At 40.3% G+C, this 15,446-nt stretch overlaps 1 protein-coding gene across 4 annotated transcripts in view; it reads left to right on the top strand.

Moving 5' to 3' along the window:
• veph1 (ventricular zone expressed PH domain-containing 1) overlaps positions 1-15,446 on the top strand; it is a 264,411-nt gene that overhangs the window by 113,608 nt on the left and 135,357 nt on the right. The window lies entirely within an intron of this gene.

Genomic DNA, 15,446 nt, shown 5'->3' with positions numbered 1-15,446 from the left:
TTATGCAGAATAAATGGGTGGGGTATGGGGTAAGGAATAAATGATAGGTGGAAATAGAGCCCAAAGAAAGAGAAGAACAGTTGGACAGAAAAGGAGTGGATAACGGTCAAACTAGAAGGATGAATAGCTATTAATAGGGACTGTTAGTGGCTAACAATGGGTTGTGTGTGATAATAGACAATGTGATCACAAGGTCTGGAGTGTGAGGGTTTGGGTCAGGACATGGGAGAAGCTAAAGCCCTAAAGTGGTTGAATTCAGTATTGAATCCAGAAGGCTGTTGAGTTCCCAAGCAGAAAATGAGGTGTTGTTCTTCCAGCTTGTGCTGAGCTTGCTGGATCACTGTAGCAAGCCTGAGGCAGAGGTGTTGGCAAGGGAACAGGGTGATGTGTTAAAGTGGCAGGCAACTGGAAGCTCAGGGTCTTTTTTGCAGACAGAACATAGGTGTTCTGTGAAGTGGTCACCCAGTCCCTGCTTCACTTCCTCACTGTTGAGGAAACCACATGGTAAGCAGCGAATACAGCAGATTAGATTTGTGTGAAGTGCAGGTAAAGTGCTGCTTCACCTGGAAGTTATGTTTGGGCCCTTGGACACTGGGGAGAGAGGAGCTAAATGGGTGGGTATTATACCTTCTGTGGTTACAGGGAAGGTGCCATGGGGTTGTGGTGGTGGGGTGGAGAGTTGTTGGGGGTGAAGGAAGAATGGACCATGGTATCCTCAATGAACAGTCCCTGTGGAAGACTAAAAAGGAAGAGAGGGAAGGGGAATATATGTCTGCTAGTAGCATCCCAGTGGCAGCTGATGATCCTCTGGATGTGGATGTTGATGGGATGGTAGGTAAGGACAAGGGGGAAGAGAAGGCGTTAGGGCCACAGTGTGGGAGATGGGTCAGACCCGGCTAAGGGCCCTGTTAACAATGGTGCTGGGAAATCCTTGGTTGAGGAAGAAGGTGAGCATTTCAGAGGCCCCTTGACAAAGTTGGCATCTTCAGAATAGATGTGATGGAGATGGAGGAACTGGGAGAATGGAATAGGGTCTTTATAGGAAGCAGGGTGTGAAGGATGTATAGTAACGGTGGGAGCCAGTAGGTTTATAGTAGATATTGGTGGCCAACCTATCCCCAGAAATGGAAAGAGAGATGTCAAGAAGGGAAGAGTCTAAGATGGGACAAATGAAGTTGAGAACAGGGTGGAAATTAAAGATGAAATTGATAAACATGATAGACATTGTTATACAGACTATGAAGAGGAACAAGATGGTCACTCTTTTTCCTTTGAAATCTGAAGCTGTTTCCCCAACAAGCCTGTTTGATATCATCATGTGAGTGGTCCTTAAGGCATTCTGCAATATTAATCCCTTCAGACCCTTCAAGAGTAGACTACTGACCGGTGTCTGTGGAAAAATCTTTCTTTTTCCGTCTCTTACTGAGGAGAAGGTGTGTATGTTTCCAGGATATTTGAATGGACAAGCATTGACATGTCTGTATTACTAACTTTATTTTAACCGGTTATTGCAAGTGTATTGACTATGTTTTGTTTTGGTAGTAAATAACAGTGTTTATTAAGAAAACTTGTTGATAGATCTTTTAGTTTAAAACTTAAGAAAAACAAGATATTTAATTGATCATCTTGGTAACTGGGAAAAGTGTTTTATTTTGTGATGGAGAACTGTGGAGTGATGGGATTAGAGTCATGGTACACTCACCCAGCCTCATTTATGACAGGACAATGAGGTTGAGTGGAGGGACATAAACTTGAATGGAGGAAGCCATTAGTAAGACTTCTGAGCTCATTAATCAAAAGTTTCTCTCATCCAGTCTGTGGTTCACTATAGTTCTGAGGAGTTGTGAGCATCAAGAAACTTTAAAAGCTCACTCAACTTGATGAAAACTGTGTGGAACTAGGATGTGCACACCTCTGTTGTGGAACCTGCCAGGTGGAGAGTGCAGGGTACCATCTCACAACCAGAACCAATCTGTACCCTCAACCTGTACTTGTGAGAATTAAGGATGCCAGGACTGAGAAATGCAGTACTTTGGCCTGGCCAGCATGTTTATGCTTCCATGGAGTCTTTTCAACTTCATGAAAACCCAGCCCTTGTCTTTGTCTCCTCCAGATTTGACTATTCTAAAGCTCTTTTCTGTTCAGCCTCACAGCTTATTCTGAACTTTGACTCATTCAAAATTGTTGTTTGTTTTGCTCAGACCAATTCCATTTCATTGATGGGGATGACAATGGGCTAGTAATTTAAAGACATGGATTCAAATCTCACTGTAGCAGCTGATGATATTTAAATTCAATAATTAAATCTGCAATGTAAAACTGTTCTCAGTCATGGTGATCATAAAACAATAATTGATTGTCATAATAAGCCATTCGGTTCACTAACATCCTTTTTAAAAGGAAATCTGTGATCCTGACCTGTGACTCCCTACCACATGATTCCAGATCAACAGTAAAATGGTTATCACTTAACCAAGTTCTGCTCATCTCAGTCCTGAATGATAGACTCCTCATCCTGAGACTGTGCTCCTGTGTTTTAGGTTCTTCAAACAGTAGAAGCAGTCTCACAACACTTATCCTATCAAGGCTCTTCAGAATTCTTATATTCTCAATGAGATAACTCTCATTCTTCTCAACACCGCAGAGTCACTGTGTAATTTACTCCGCATTTAGTCATTAGGATCTGTTTTGAATAATTTAGTGAACTCCTGTTGTACCACCTCCAATGCAAGCATATCCTTCCTAATATATGGAGACTTTAGGTGTAGTTTCGTCAAAATCCTGTACAATTGGCACAAGACTTTTTTTTCCCCATTTCAGTAATGACTAACATTCATTTGTCTTCCAATTGCTTAGTGTATCTGCATGTAAGAGCACATCCAAATTGTATCTGCTTTATAAATGAATATCTGTACCTGACCAACATTACTGTGGGTAACACTAGCTAAACCAGCCATGACCTTCTGAACTTGTAGTCCTAATAATGAAATCTCCTAATAAATGGAAATAATCTAAAGAAGATTCTCAAATGTTCCAAATTGAACTGAGAGTCTTTCCCTTGGCAGTTTGTGCCATTGCTAGATTGTCCATGTGAAAAAAGAATGTTGATACATTGTCTTGAAACAAATATTCTTTGTAGTTTGTGGAGATGACCAACTCCTGTTTTGTTATTGCCAGGGATTTCATGTATTGATTCTGTCAACTTCCACCAATCTATTTTGTATTTTACATAATATGGTTCACCTATTTTTCTTACTCCTTTGCTGCAATGTTTCCCATCCTAATGCTGTGAACAAGGATGTTTATCTCTCACCATATCCCACACATATTGCGCATGCACTAGTAATAGACAAAAAAAATTATAAACTCTAAATAATATTTTTGTTCCAATAAAATTCCCACTGAAGTTGCTTTTATGATGAACACACAGCTTTGGTTGTGTATCTATCTGTTGCAGAATTTGAAACAACATAAAGTTGTATGATAGTGGATCCTTTGACTTTGAACATTTATATCACCGTGATTAAGAACATCATAGCCCCATTTTTGAGTTTAAATCCTTCCATGGACAGACACTGCTATAGTTTTGGAATCTCCTCCAGCCCAACTCTCCATCTCACCACCATCCCTCACTTCCTAACCTCCCTGTTCCACTGAAGCTAGTATTTATGTACTGTATTCTGCCTTCCCTTCCTACCCTTGTGCAATAATTCCACTATTGGTTGCCATGCCATCAAGGACCTAAGCTTCTTGCTCAAATCTCCCATTCAGTTGCCAATATTGTGCAGTTAATTTTGAAACTATGTCTTTGTTTTATCAGCCCTTATATAACTGAGGTGATCTGGAGGAGAAATACTGTTCAGGAGTCTAAACTGACTATGAAAGATTATTTATAACTGATGGACAGGAATATATCAACAGAAAAATACATCAGTTTAGTAAACTGAATATCAGTAAGCTCAAAATTCAGTTAAGTTTATTGAGAATAATTAACTCCAAATCACTATCAGTGAAATCCATGTGCAAATCAAACATCTGTTTGTAATGTTTTTTTTTAAATTGGCATTTATACGGGTGTATCATATGCTCTTTGGCAGTGTTGTATGAAGACATTGATATGTTTCTTTAAATATAACATGGAGTTGAATTAAGAATATTTCCTGTTCTTTAGTACAGCCAGTAATGAAATAGTTTTCCATTTGCCAAGGCTTGATGGAATGATTAATAGGAAGCAGTAGCAAAGTAGTTATGGTACTGGACCAGTATTTCAGAGGCCTGGACTAATGATCTGTAAATACAAGTTCAAATCCCACTACAGCAGTTGGTGAATTTATATTTAGTTGATTAAATCAGTCTGAATAGAAAAAAATGTAACCCCTGTAATGGTGACCATGAAATTTCAAACCCGTCTTTGTTTGCTGATATCCTGCAGGGAAGGAGATTGGTCGCCATTACTCAGTCTGACCCATTTGTAAATCCAGATTCAGTGGTGTAGCTGTTGCTTAACATCCCTCTGAAATCCACTGCAAAGTAACACAATTTATGGCCTTTAGGGATGGTCAGTAAATGCTAGCCTGGCTACGACTTCAGCACCTTGCACATGATTTGTAGAAAAATTTACATTTTCAAAGTACCAAGAAACTCAAGAACTGAGTATTTTTCTGTGGGCCACCTGAGAGAACTATTGTAAATATAAGGATCAATCTTACTTTTTTGACTAAGTTCGGTTTGTGTTGAGATTTGTTTTAGAGGGTTTCTCACACTGAGGCCGAGTGAATTTCTTCCTGTATTCTTCCAAACACGCCTGACTACCTACCTCTGCCACACCATGGCGTCTCTCATATCTGATTCCCACTCCATCTTACCATCTGCCAATCCTGAAACAAACAGTCACTCAATGGATGTACCGGAATTTACTCGCACCATCTTTAGAAGACCATTGTGCAGCTGGACATGTGTAACCAGTCCAAAACTCCCCTGCCTGGTTGCTGATGTTTGCTCTGGGCATGGCAGATGTGGTCCTAAAGGTCATCCTATAGCCAGCCCCAGGACCAACAGTGGAGGACATGACATCAGTCCATGCTAGCCTGGTCTGACGTTACCACCAATGTTAAAGCACTCTAAACATTCTGAAGGAATGAATGTAGGAAGAAGGTCAATGTCTTCTCCACTCTACTAACTTAAGTGTCACCATCTTTCTGATGACACTTAATCTCTGGTCAACTTTATCTCTGCTATTGTAGCCATTTTCCAGCAAGACTCCTGTTCTACCATTTTATTGCCTGCAGCATCTTCCCAACTCACCCTCACTGGTCCCAAACTCTGACCACACTATCATGGAATGCCTTCTGCACTGCTTACTCACTCTCTCGGAGCACCACCTCACTTATACCAATTGTAATAACTGCGCCATCCACTTTTATCTTCCATAATATCTGCGCCTCTCTTATTCCATGCGGATAACAGTCCATAAAGAGTCCAGAAACAGTAAAAATGTGTGGTATGTTGTCCATTACCTGTCTCCTCACCTCTTAGGAGAGGATCCTGGCTCTGACTACCCTGAGCAGGGCTTGGACTGGTAACAGAAGCTGCCATTGACTTACTATACTGGGAGCGTGAGTGAAGTCTTTGATTTGACTAAGTCTCGCTGACAATCATGATGAGCTTCCTAGCTTTGTATTTGTGCTAAATGGCATGGCAAGACCACAGTAATTTGAGTCTGGTTTATCTGGTTGAGGGGGCAAAACACAAAGAAGCAAGGCAAGACTATTTAAGGCAGGTATTGAGGTAGGTTCAACGTGAATGAACACTGAGAGCAAATTAAAAACTCAGGCATCAACTGTGGTCCAGACATGGTTCATGAGCTGGGTGTGTGCCCACACAGTGAGTTTCTTGCAACATAACAATGATAGTTGCCAGTGCAGCCTGAGATGAAGCATTGAAATGCAGAAGAGTCCTCTAAGTGGGTCTGAAATCTGTCATGAGGGTTCTTAGAGACTGACACTTGTCAGATGCCAATGTCCTTGAATGTGGGGTGCATGTGGCCACTGCCCATGGAGCATTTTAGTCTTCAGTTTCTAACATGGATGTCATTTGGAGCAAGCAGCGAGGTGAATCTGATGGGTGCTCATCCTGGTATCCTTGACAAATATTCCTAACGTCGAGCTTGTTTGGCAAGTTTGGTATCATGAGTGACGAGTATAAATGAGGTATGTTGTACTTTCAACCCTTACTGGAGAAGTAGTATCAGACAAACTCATGGCTAAAAGCATTGGTGGTTTGTATCCCAAAAGAAGAAGCTATGGAAATAGTGGATTTTCTGAAGAAATACAAGAGGATCGTAAAACTGTTAATGTGACAGCCCTATTCAAAAAAGGAGGGTGGCAAGAAGTTGGTAATTATAGAGTGATTAGCCTAACATCTATTCTTGGAAAAATATTGGAATCAAGTATTAAGGAGTTAATTACAGAATATTTGAAAAATCATAATCTAATCAACCAGTAAGTGTTTGCCTGGCTTCATGAAAGGGAAATCAAGTCTGACTAATTTATTCAAGTTTTTCATTGATATCTCAACCAGAGTGAATATAGGGGAACCAGTAAATGTTTGCATGTGGAATTCCAGAAGATGGTCGACAAGGTACCTCAAAAGGCTAAGTCATAAAGTAGGAGCCCAAAGTAGTATATTGACATGAATAGAGAATTGACTCATGCAGAAAACAGCAAATGGGGAGAAAGGGTTCTTTTTCAGGTTAGTGACCCATGTCCACTGGAGTTCCACAGAGATCAGTGCTGGGACCGCAACTGTTTACAAAATATATTCATGACTTGAACGTACTGTAATTTGCAAATGACACAAACAATAGTGGAAGGGAAAGTTATGAGAAGGATACAAATGGTTTACAGAGAGATGTTCATATGTTAAGTGAGTGGGTGTTAAATTGACAACTAGATCATAATGCAACAAAATGTGAAGTTGTTCATTTTAGAAGGTAGAACTGCGTTTAAGTGGAGAGAACTGCAGAAAGCAGCAACGGAAAGGAACTTGGGAAAGTTTGCACACAGGGACAGCAGATAATCAGGAAGGTGAATGGAATGCTGGCCATTATTTCAAGGGGTTTTCACTTTAAGAGTAGGCAAGTCTTACTGCTATTGTACAAAGTGCTGGTGGGGCCATTTCTGAAGGACTGTGAGCAGTTTTGGTCCCCTAATTTAAGGAAATATTTCATTGGAGGCAGTTCAGAGAAGGTTCACGAGGGTAATCCCTGGAAGGGAGAGATTGAAAGACACATAGTTTGTGATTCTACTGGCTGGAGTTTAGAAGAATAAGAGGTGATCTCTTTGCAAAGAGAAAGGATTCTTCAGAGGTTTGACATGATACTTGCTGAGACATTGTTTCCCCTCATGGGAGAGGTTAGGACCAGAGAGCATAGCCTCAGAGTAAAAGGGTACCAATTTAAGACTGAGATGAGGAGGAATTTCTTCTCTGAGGACCGAGTGTCTTTGGAACGCCTTGTCACAGAGAGCTATGGGGGCAGAGTCCTTGTGTGTATTTAAGGCTGAGATAGATGAATTCTTAATCTGTAAGGGAATCAAGGATTATGGGGAAAGAGCCAGAAAGAAGATGTGAGCAATGTCGGATCAACCATGATCCATTTGAATAGTGGAGCTATGGAGTTTATCAAGCATTAATCTCCGTTAATTGGCATCTTGCCACTGCCTTATGAGAATTTTAGCAGGCTGCTGGTGAAAAACATAAAAGGTTTGTGCAATTTGACTCTGCTTTCTCTCGATAGATGCTGTCAGACCTGCTGACAATCTCTGTTTTTAACTGCTTTATTAGCCCAGCCTGGGTGTGGGATTATCCCACTAGTCTTTGCATCCCTGCCTAGTTTTTAAAGCTTCACCCCACTCTGGATTCTACCTCCAGAGGAAATAGTTTCCTCCTCTTCAATCCTTTGACAACATAAACAGCTCAATGAGAGCATAATACTTTATATATTGAAGCAAATGCAACCAAGGTTGAAACGACCCGTCCTCATAATTTATAACTTTTTATCCCTGGTATAATTCTGATAATTCTGCATTATATCTCAAACTATCCTTTCTGACGTATGGTGCCCAGAACTGAATATAGCAGACTTAATGGAATCGAACTAGAACTCTGTACAGCTCTCACATAACTTCAACGTCATTTTTATTGTTGCTCCTTACTTGAGATGAAGACCATCAAATAACTTCATTTAATTACCAAGGTTTCACCCATTCATGGAACAGATCAATACACCAAAGATGTCAGTGAAATATTTGGTTTGTATGACAGTCTTACTATTTCATCGCCAATTTCATTTTAGTATCTGTTTATCTTAAAAATGTTTTTTGACTTTTTAAATTGAATTTGAATCCTCTAACCACCACGCTGAGAGGTGAACTCAGTTCTTTCAATTATTAATCTAGTCATACATCCCCCAATTGTATGACTCCAAGCTTCACGGTAACTAGAAACTATTATTTTTTTCCCCATAAACCATAACTTATTTTTATTCTGGCATGAGATGTTGTCATCACTGGCCAGGTCAGCATCTGTTGTCCCTCCTTAAATGCTGTAGAACTGATTGGCTGTGTGCACCAGTTCACAGTGTGGTGAATCTAGAACATAGAACATAGAACACTGCAGCACAGTTTAGGCCCTTCGGCCCTCGATGTTGCGCTGATCTGTGGAACCAATCTGAAGCCCATCTAACCTACATTATTCCATTCTTGTCCATATGCCTATCCAATGACCATTTAAATGCCCTTAAAGTTGATGAGTCTACGACTGTTGCAGGCCATGCTTTCCACGCTCCTACTACTCTCTGAGTAAAGAAACTACCTCTGACATCTGTCCTATATCCATCACCCTCAATTTAAAGCTATGAACCCTCAGGCTAGCCATCGCCATCCAAGGAAAAAAGGCTCCCACTGTCCAACCTATGGAACCCTTTAATTTCCTACACATCTCAATTAAGTCACCTTTCAACCTTCATCTCTCTAATGAAAACAGCCTCAAGCCCCTCAGCCTTTCCTTGTAAGACCTTCCCTCCATACCAGGCAATATCCTAGTAAATCTCTTCTGAACACTTTCTAAAGCTTCCACATCCTTCCTATATTGCGGTGATCAGAACTGTTCACAATACTCCAAGTGCGGCCACACCAGAGTCTTGTACAGCTGCAGCTGAAGTCTGGAGCAGCTGGACTCACGTGTAGGTCAGATCAAGTAAGGATGGTGGATTTCCTTTCTTAAGGGGCATTAGAAAGCCAGATGAACTTCTACAAGAATTAACAATGGTTACACAGTCATCTTTGGACCAACTTTTCATTCTAGATTTTAATTAATTCAGATTTCGTGGTGGATATTGAATGCTTGTACCTAAAATATTAACCTGGAGCTCTGGACTACTACTCCAGTTATATTACCAGTAACACTGCCCTTCACAAATATGCAAGACTATTGATATTTAACTTCCATCAAGTAGACTAAAATGGCATTAAAAAAAAAGTAAATACAGACCTACAATGGCTGCTGTGATGACAGACTGAGGCAAGTTTGGGGAAACCTTTGTGATATCCAAGACATGTTCAAAGTGGAATTATCATTTCATCCAAATGCAGTGAAACTAAACAATTGAGTCAGCATCCAGAAATTCAGACTTGTATAATAAATTCACACATTAGAAAATAGACACCAGGAATGGGGCTTTCATGCTCTGAAATGATTAAACTCAGTGTTGAGTCCTGAAGACTATAAGAATCTTGATGGAAGATCAGGAATTCTTCCTTGAGCTTTTGTTGAGCCTTGCTGGAGACCTGTAGTAGGCCTGACACAGAAACGTTGGCATAGGAACATGGTGGTGAACACGGCAAGCAACTGGAAGCTTGGGTCATTTTTAGGAACAGATTATAGGTGTTCTGCAAACTGTTTACCCCACAACCCAGGTCCTATCATGAAATTGGTTGCTTTGAGTATAGTCAACTCATTTTCAACTTCTCATAGTCGCCATTATCACCCGTCTAGCTTCTCCTCTTCCTGGCTTACAATCAACAATCTCTTTGTCTGCCTATTCTTTTTTTCTCTCTCTCCGGTCTTGCTCTCCACTTATCTTCTCACTCCTTTTCCACTCCTTTCCTTCTCTATGTAGTTCCGAAGAAGAGTCATGAAACTTTAGCTTCTCAGGTGCTGGCAGACCTGCAGCGTTTTCTTCTGTTTTTGTTTTTTTTTCCAGATCTCCAGCATCAACAGTTCTTTGCTTTATTTTCGACCGTCAGAACAATGTTGGGACATGTTACTATATTAAAGACACAATGTAAATCCAAGTCATTGATGATTCTTTTAAATTTATGTGTTTCATCCAGTTATGTTCCTTACTTCTTCAACCCCTTAGTTCATTTGTTGGATTGGACAAATGAAATGCTTTGTTTCCAAACTGGATTATTCACGTTGCTACTTGTGCTGCGATGCTTAAAGATAATTATCTCAGTAAATATTTAGGAAATCCTTTTACATATGAAAATATAAATTTGTCAATAACCATTATAACGTCTCTTGTTCAACTTCAATCACAAACAGGATTTTTTTCATTCGTGCAAAATCTCATTTCAGTGCAAAAGTAATGCCTCCTTGCCCCACTGAACAGCTGCTATTTCATTGCCCTGCAGAAAAATGTAACGTGGAAAATAGCAATCTGACACAGTTAAATGTTCAGCTCCCTTGAGCATATTTCTGTCAACGTACACGTGAGACCTTACATGAACTAATAGAACTTTAGATTTTCACTGTGGTGAACAAGTAGAAAACCCATAACTTACTCTCAAATGGATTCAAGATATTTGAACTTCTCTCAACATTTCCAAACTATTTCTTCTTCAGAGTCTTTCATTGAATCACACATCTAAAATTTCAATATAATAAGTAGGCTTCAGTGCATATGCTGTGTAAAAGTTTACCTGGATTCAACATACATTTGAAAAGGAACCGAATAGTATTTAGCTGTCTGCAGTATTTATCGTGCAGTGTAGTTTTTATTTTGTGTTTATTAATTTAAGAGAAAAAAATTAAGGTGAATCTTTGAGAAAAGAATGAAGAACTTAGATTTCACAACTGAATAGTTTAAAAGGAAGAGCTCAACAAAATTCACTCCATTCACTCATTACAAATTCAGTGTTAAGTTTCAACTATTATTAAGTAAATGTTTTAGTTGCTTGATTAATCGTAATTTTCAGCTCATCTCTGAGTTTAACAATAACAAGTGAAGAGCAATAAATAATAATAACCTAAACCAAAAAGGAATTTATCAAATGAGACTAATGATGCCAAACAAAATCTTGTAATATCTGCAAATATGCAGGAAATTTAAAACTGGACTTGAAAAATCTAGCAGATCATATAAAATGAAATGGATCTTTTGTAAGCATCGGATAAATAATAGAGGAGCTGCATAGAGGAAGAGGGTGTGACTGTTCACCGATGAAGGATGGAATGCATTTATAGAGGATAAATGATGATTAAGACTGAGATGAGGAGAAATTACTTCACTCAAAGGGTTATGAATCCTTGGAATTTTCTACCCCAGAGGGTTGTGAATGCACCACCATTGAATATGTTCAAGGCTTGGGATTGACAAATGTTTGGGCTGTTATGTGTCATGATCTCAGCTGCCAGTAATACTGGACTCGTCAGATTCTTGAGTGAAGTCTGGCTCGTAAAAACCTTTAAATTTGTTTATCATGTGGTGAAACTGAAAATATCTACAAGAGGCTATCGATGAACTTTTTAAAATAAAAGTGAAGTCTATTATTTGCAAAAGGTAAATAAAACAGTGACTATGTTACACTACAATTATTTGGAACAGTCTTAATAGAGGTACTGAAAAAAATATTTGACCCTTTTACCCTCAGTGAAAACCCTACAAATATGCAAGCCTTAGTGAGAGTCAATGTGTCTCCACATCGAAGTTTCTTGCTCAGTTGATATGTAATTGGTTTCTGGATTTTCTTAGCAACTTCTAAACACCTCCAGAGCAGACACATGGATTTTCTATATACTCCGCTTTCAGCTGTTTTTCTGCTTCTGCATTTTTCATCAAAGCAACATTTTGCCTTTGTCTGCTTTCACCATGTCTTTAAGGGACTGGGAGAGTCTCCACCCTTCACTTTATTCTAAAGTGAAGAAAGTATGTATAGCTTCAAGTTTGATTTGGATTTCCAAATGGTGTATTTTAAGAAGGGAAGGACATTGTTTTAGTTTTATATTTGAGTCTGAGAGTAGTACAGAGTTGTCTGGTACATTAGAAATGAAAGTAGAAATATAACTGCTGTTGCTTAATGACAGACAGTCAATATCACAGTGAGACAGTCAATGTCACAGTGAGACAGTACAATCTTGAAGACAGACAGTGTGTGCAAGTTCAGTCAGAGCAAAAAGATGATGTTAGTATAACAGTATCCGAAACCTTCATGGCTGAGGTAAAAGTCTTGAATGCTTCATTTATAGCAGTATACTATTTTCCCAGATAGTGGAGAGAAACTAAACAGCAGCAATTCTCACCATGAAGGTTTGAATGGGTATTTGGTGTCTCCAGCTTGCTCTTTGCTCCTCTTGGTCTCCATTTGGTCAGAATTCCACTACATTTCAGGTCATGCTCCATGGACACTGACTGCCTGCATCCTTTGTCCAAGTCGGTGGGAATCGGACAAGCATCAGCCTCATCAGTCATCACGGCACATCTCCAACTCACTGGCAACACAGTTCACTGCATCAAAACTGCACTTTGGATCTCACCAACACTTTTCATTGTAATGCTGCTGCTAGGCCACGTTTTACACTAGGTCAGATGCCCTTCTCATTCATTGGAATGGGCCCTTCACTTGCTTCCTTAGCATTCACTCACTTTGTGCTGATCTGGATGCTCACAGCTCCTCACCCTTACCTTGCCATGTCATTTTGCATGTAGACACCTGACTCAGAGCTGAGAGCCTCACAGTAGTTCTGTCTTGCCTTGCCTTTAAGCACAGGCACAAAGTGGGGAAGTTTGTCATGGTTGTCAGCAGTGGTCACTGAAGGTGGCAAACATAAAGGTTTATGGCATCATGTGATATCAATGCCATACCTGTACCAGGTGCCAGCAGCCTGTGCACCAAGCACATTGAATTGTGCTATAATTAAAAGGTCTTAAAATCAAAGGGGAGCAGTTAACATTTTGGGACCACGGGCACAGTCAGTCGAGGGTACTGTCCAACCTCCATTCAGAGGCTTGAACAAGTCAAGGGTTCCGTATTAATTTAATCCAGGGAATGGGTTGCAGTCAGTCCTACAAGTTAGGCACAACCTATCCAAGGAGTAGCAGAAAGTTTGTTGGGGAGCTGCACAGATAGAAGTGGCACTATACTCTGTTTAGAAGTGATGGTCTGAATACCATGTCATGAAGCCTACTGTATCTACAAAGGAACAGCTTGTTTCACTGAGACTGACCAAGGCTGTCAGATATCCCCTCTATGTGAGGCTCCCATGGCAGGTAAGGTCTGGGAGTTTGTTATGGTACAGCACAAACAGAAGATGCCATTGAATGCATGGATGCTTGTATCTGGACAAATAGAGAATGCAATGTGGTTGACTCTTAACTACTCTCTGGGCAATTAGGGAAAGGTAACAAATGCTGGCCTTGATAGTGATGCCCTCATCCTGTGAATGCATATTAAAAAATCAAATCTGGGAGACATTGAGTGTGCAGAACCAGGGTCGTTATTTCGGGCACCAACCTGTCCTTGGAGAGAGAGATGTCAGAACCAGCACCCTACTGACAATGTCAGTGGACTCCTCTAACTTGTGATCCTGATTCCTGAATATTTTCAGCAAATCTGCTCCTGAGTCAGCTTGTATATATTGTTGGTGTTATTAATGGTCAACAACATGGGGCACTCTCCTGCCATCTGCCTGGTTTCCACTTAGTGCCAGAGAACCAGAGGATTTCTATCCCACCAGCTATGGAGACGTGACTATGTCTGATCTTGAAGGTACGATTTCCATACCAGGTCGTGATCCATCCAGACATAATGCTCTCGATGGCGCACCTATAAAAGTTGGCAAGGGCATTCACTATCATGCCAAATTTTCTCAGCTGCCTGAGGAAGAAGAGACATTCCTCTTGCAGCAAGACAAAGGGAGGGATTGAGTAAGATCACAGTGGCCGGCACAGCTGTTAGTGTTGGTGCAAGTTGAAAGATGGTGACGGTGTGCCACTTGAGTGAGTGGGAAGTGCAGAGGCCAGGAAGGATTAGTAGTCTGAGGGAATAGGGAGGGTGAGTGCCTTTGAAGGAGGATGCTGCATCCAATAGTGAAAGTGGTACACCATGAGCTTGGGTAGGAGGTATGTGTAGTATAAAGTGAGTGACGGTAAAGGTAGCAGAGAGAGGAGGGTGGCATGTACTCTTGCTGAGTCAGATGGTTATCAGATCAGACTGTCTGGGTCTGGTGGTGTGGCCTCCTTTCCCAATGGACAGAAAAGAGGATGGCATCCATCAGGACATCAGGTCACTGTCAGCAAATCAGGATACCAACTTGTTTCTGTCAGCCATTGCTGGGGCAGTCTATCCAAGCTGTTCACTCTTGGCTTGTAGCATTTGAACTGGTGCACAGCCCGGCTTTAAACATGGTGGTTGTGGCACAAATCCCAGCAGATCTCAGCACTGGGAAACACTTCTGTTGCTAGTGAGCACATAATAGCACACCCACAGCACTGAAGAAGCATTGTATTTCTAGAGTGAAGTGACATGTTAGGGATCCCAGGGAGAAACCCTCCATGAAGTTCCACAAAATTGATATTTATCTGACACTTGTTAAAATTCAGACCCAAGTTTTCAAAAAATGTTGTATGATTTTTCATCACACAGTGGGTGGAAAATGGATGTTAACCCTAAGGTTATTATGATCATTTTGAATGTTGGAGCAGATTTGACAGGTCATATAGTCTAGTCCTGCTTCTATTTTTGTGTACTGTTAAATGGTGGAAATATTAATCACTTCATACAGCTATTGTAAATGAAAATGGAATCAGTAATGAAGGAAGTTATGGGATAATGATGGATAAGGCAGTGATTCTGAATAAAAATTAATGATTTTCAAGGTAGATAAATCTCCAGGACATGTTGCCACAGATCTTAAACAAATGAAAAATGTCTGAGACAGAGCTTGATTCTAACTCCTGATATGTTGTAAAGTGGGCTGTGTATTCATGTGGAACAGCAGCAGGCAAATTTGGCTGATTGTAACAGCTGGTCTTTGTTAACATGGCAATTGCTGATTTCCCATCCAAAAGAGGAAGAAGTCTGTCCAGTCATTGGAATCAGGTGTTCAACACAAGCAAATTATTTCAGTAAGAGAAATCCAGCCAGAAATATTTTATATATGTGGCC

Source organism: Hemiscyllium ocellatum, chromosome 13 (genome assembly GCF_020745735.1).
Source record: "Hemiscyllium ocellatum isolate sHemOce1 chromosome 13, sHemOce1.pat.X.cur, whole genome shotgun sequence".
Classification (NCBI taxonomy): domain Eukaryota; kingdom Metazoa; phylum Chordata; class Chondrichthyes; order Orectolobiformes; family Hemiscylliidae; genus Hemiscyllium; species Hemiscyllium ocellatum.
Note: the sequence above shows the minus strand (reverse complement) of the source record. Positions and strands in the feature narration are given on the sequence as shown.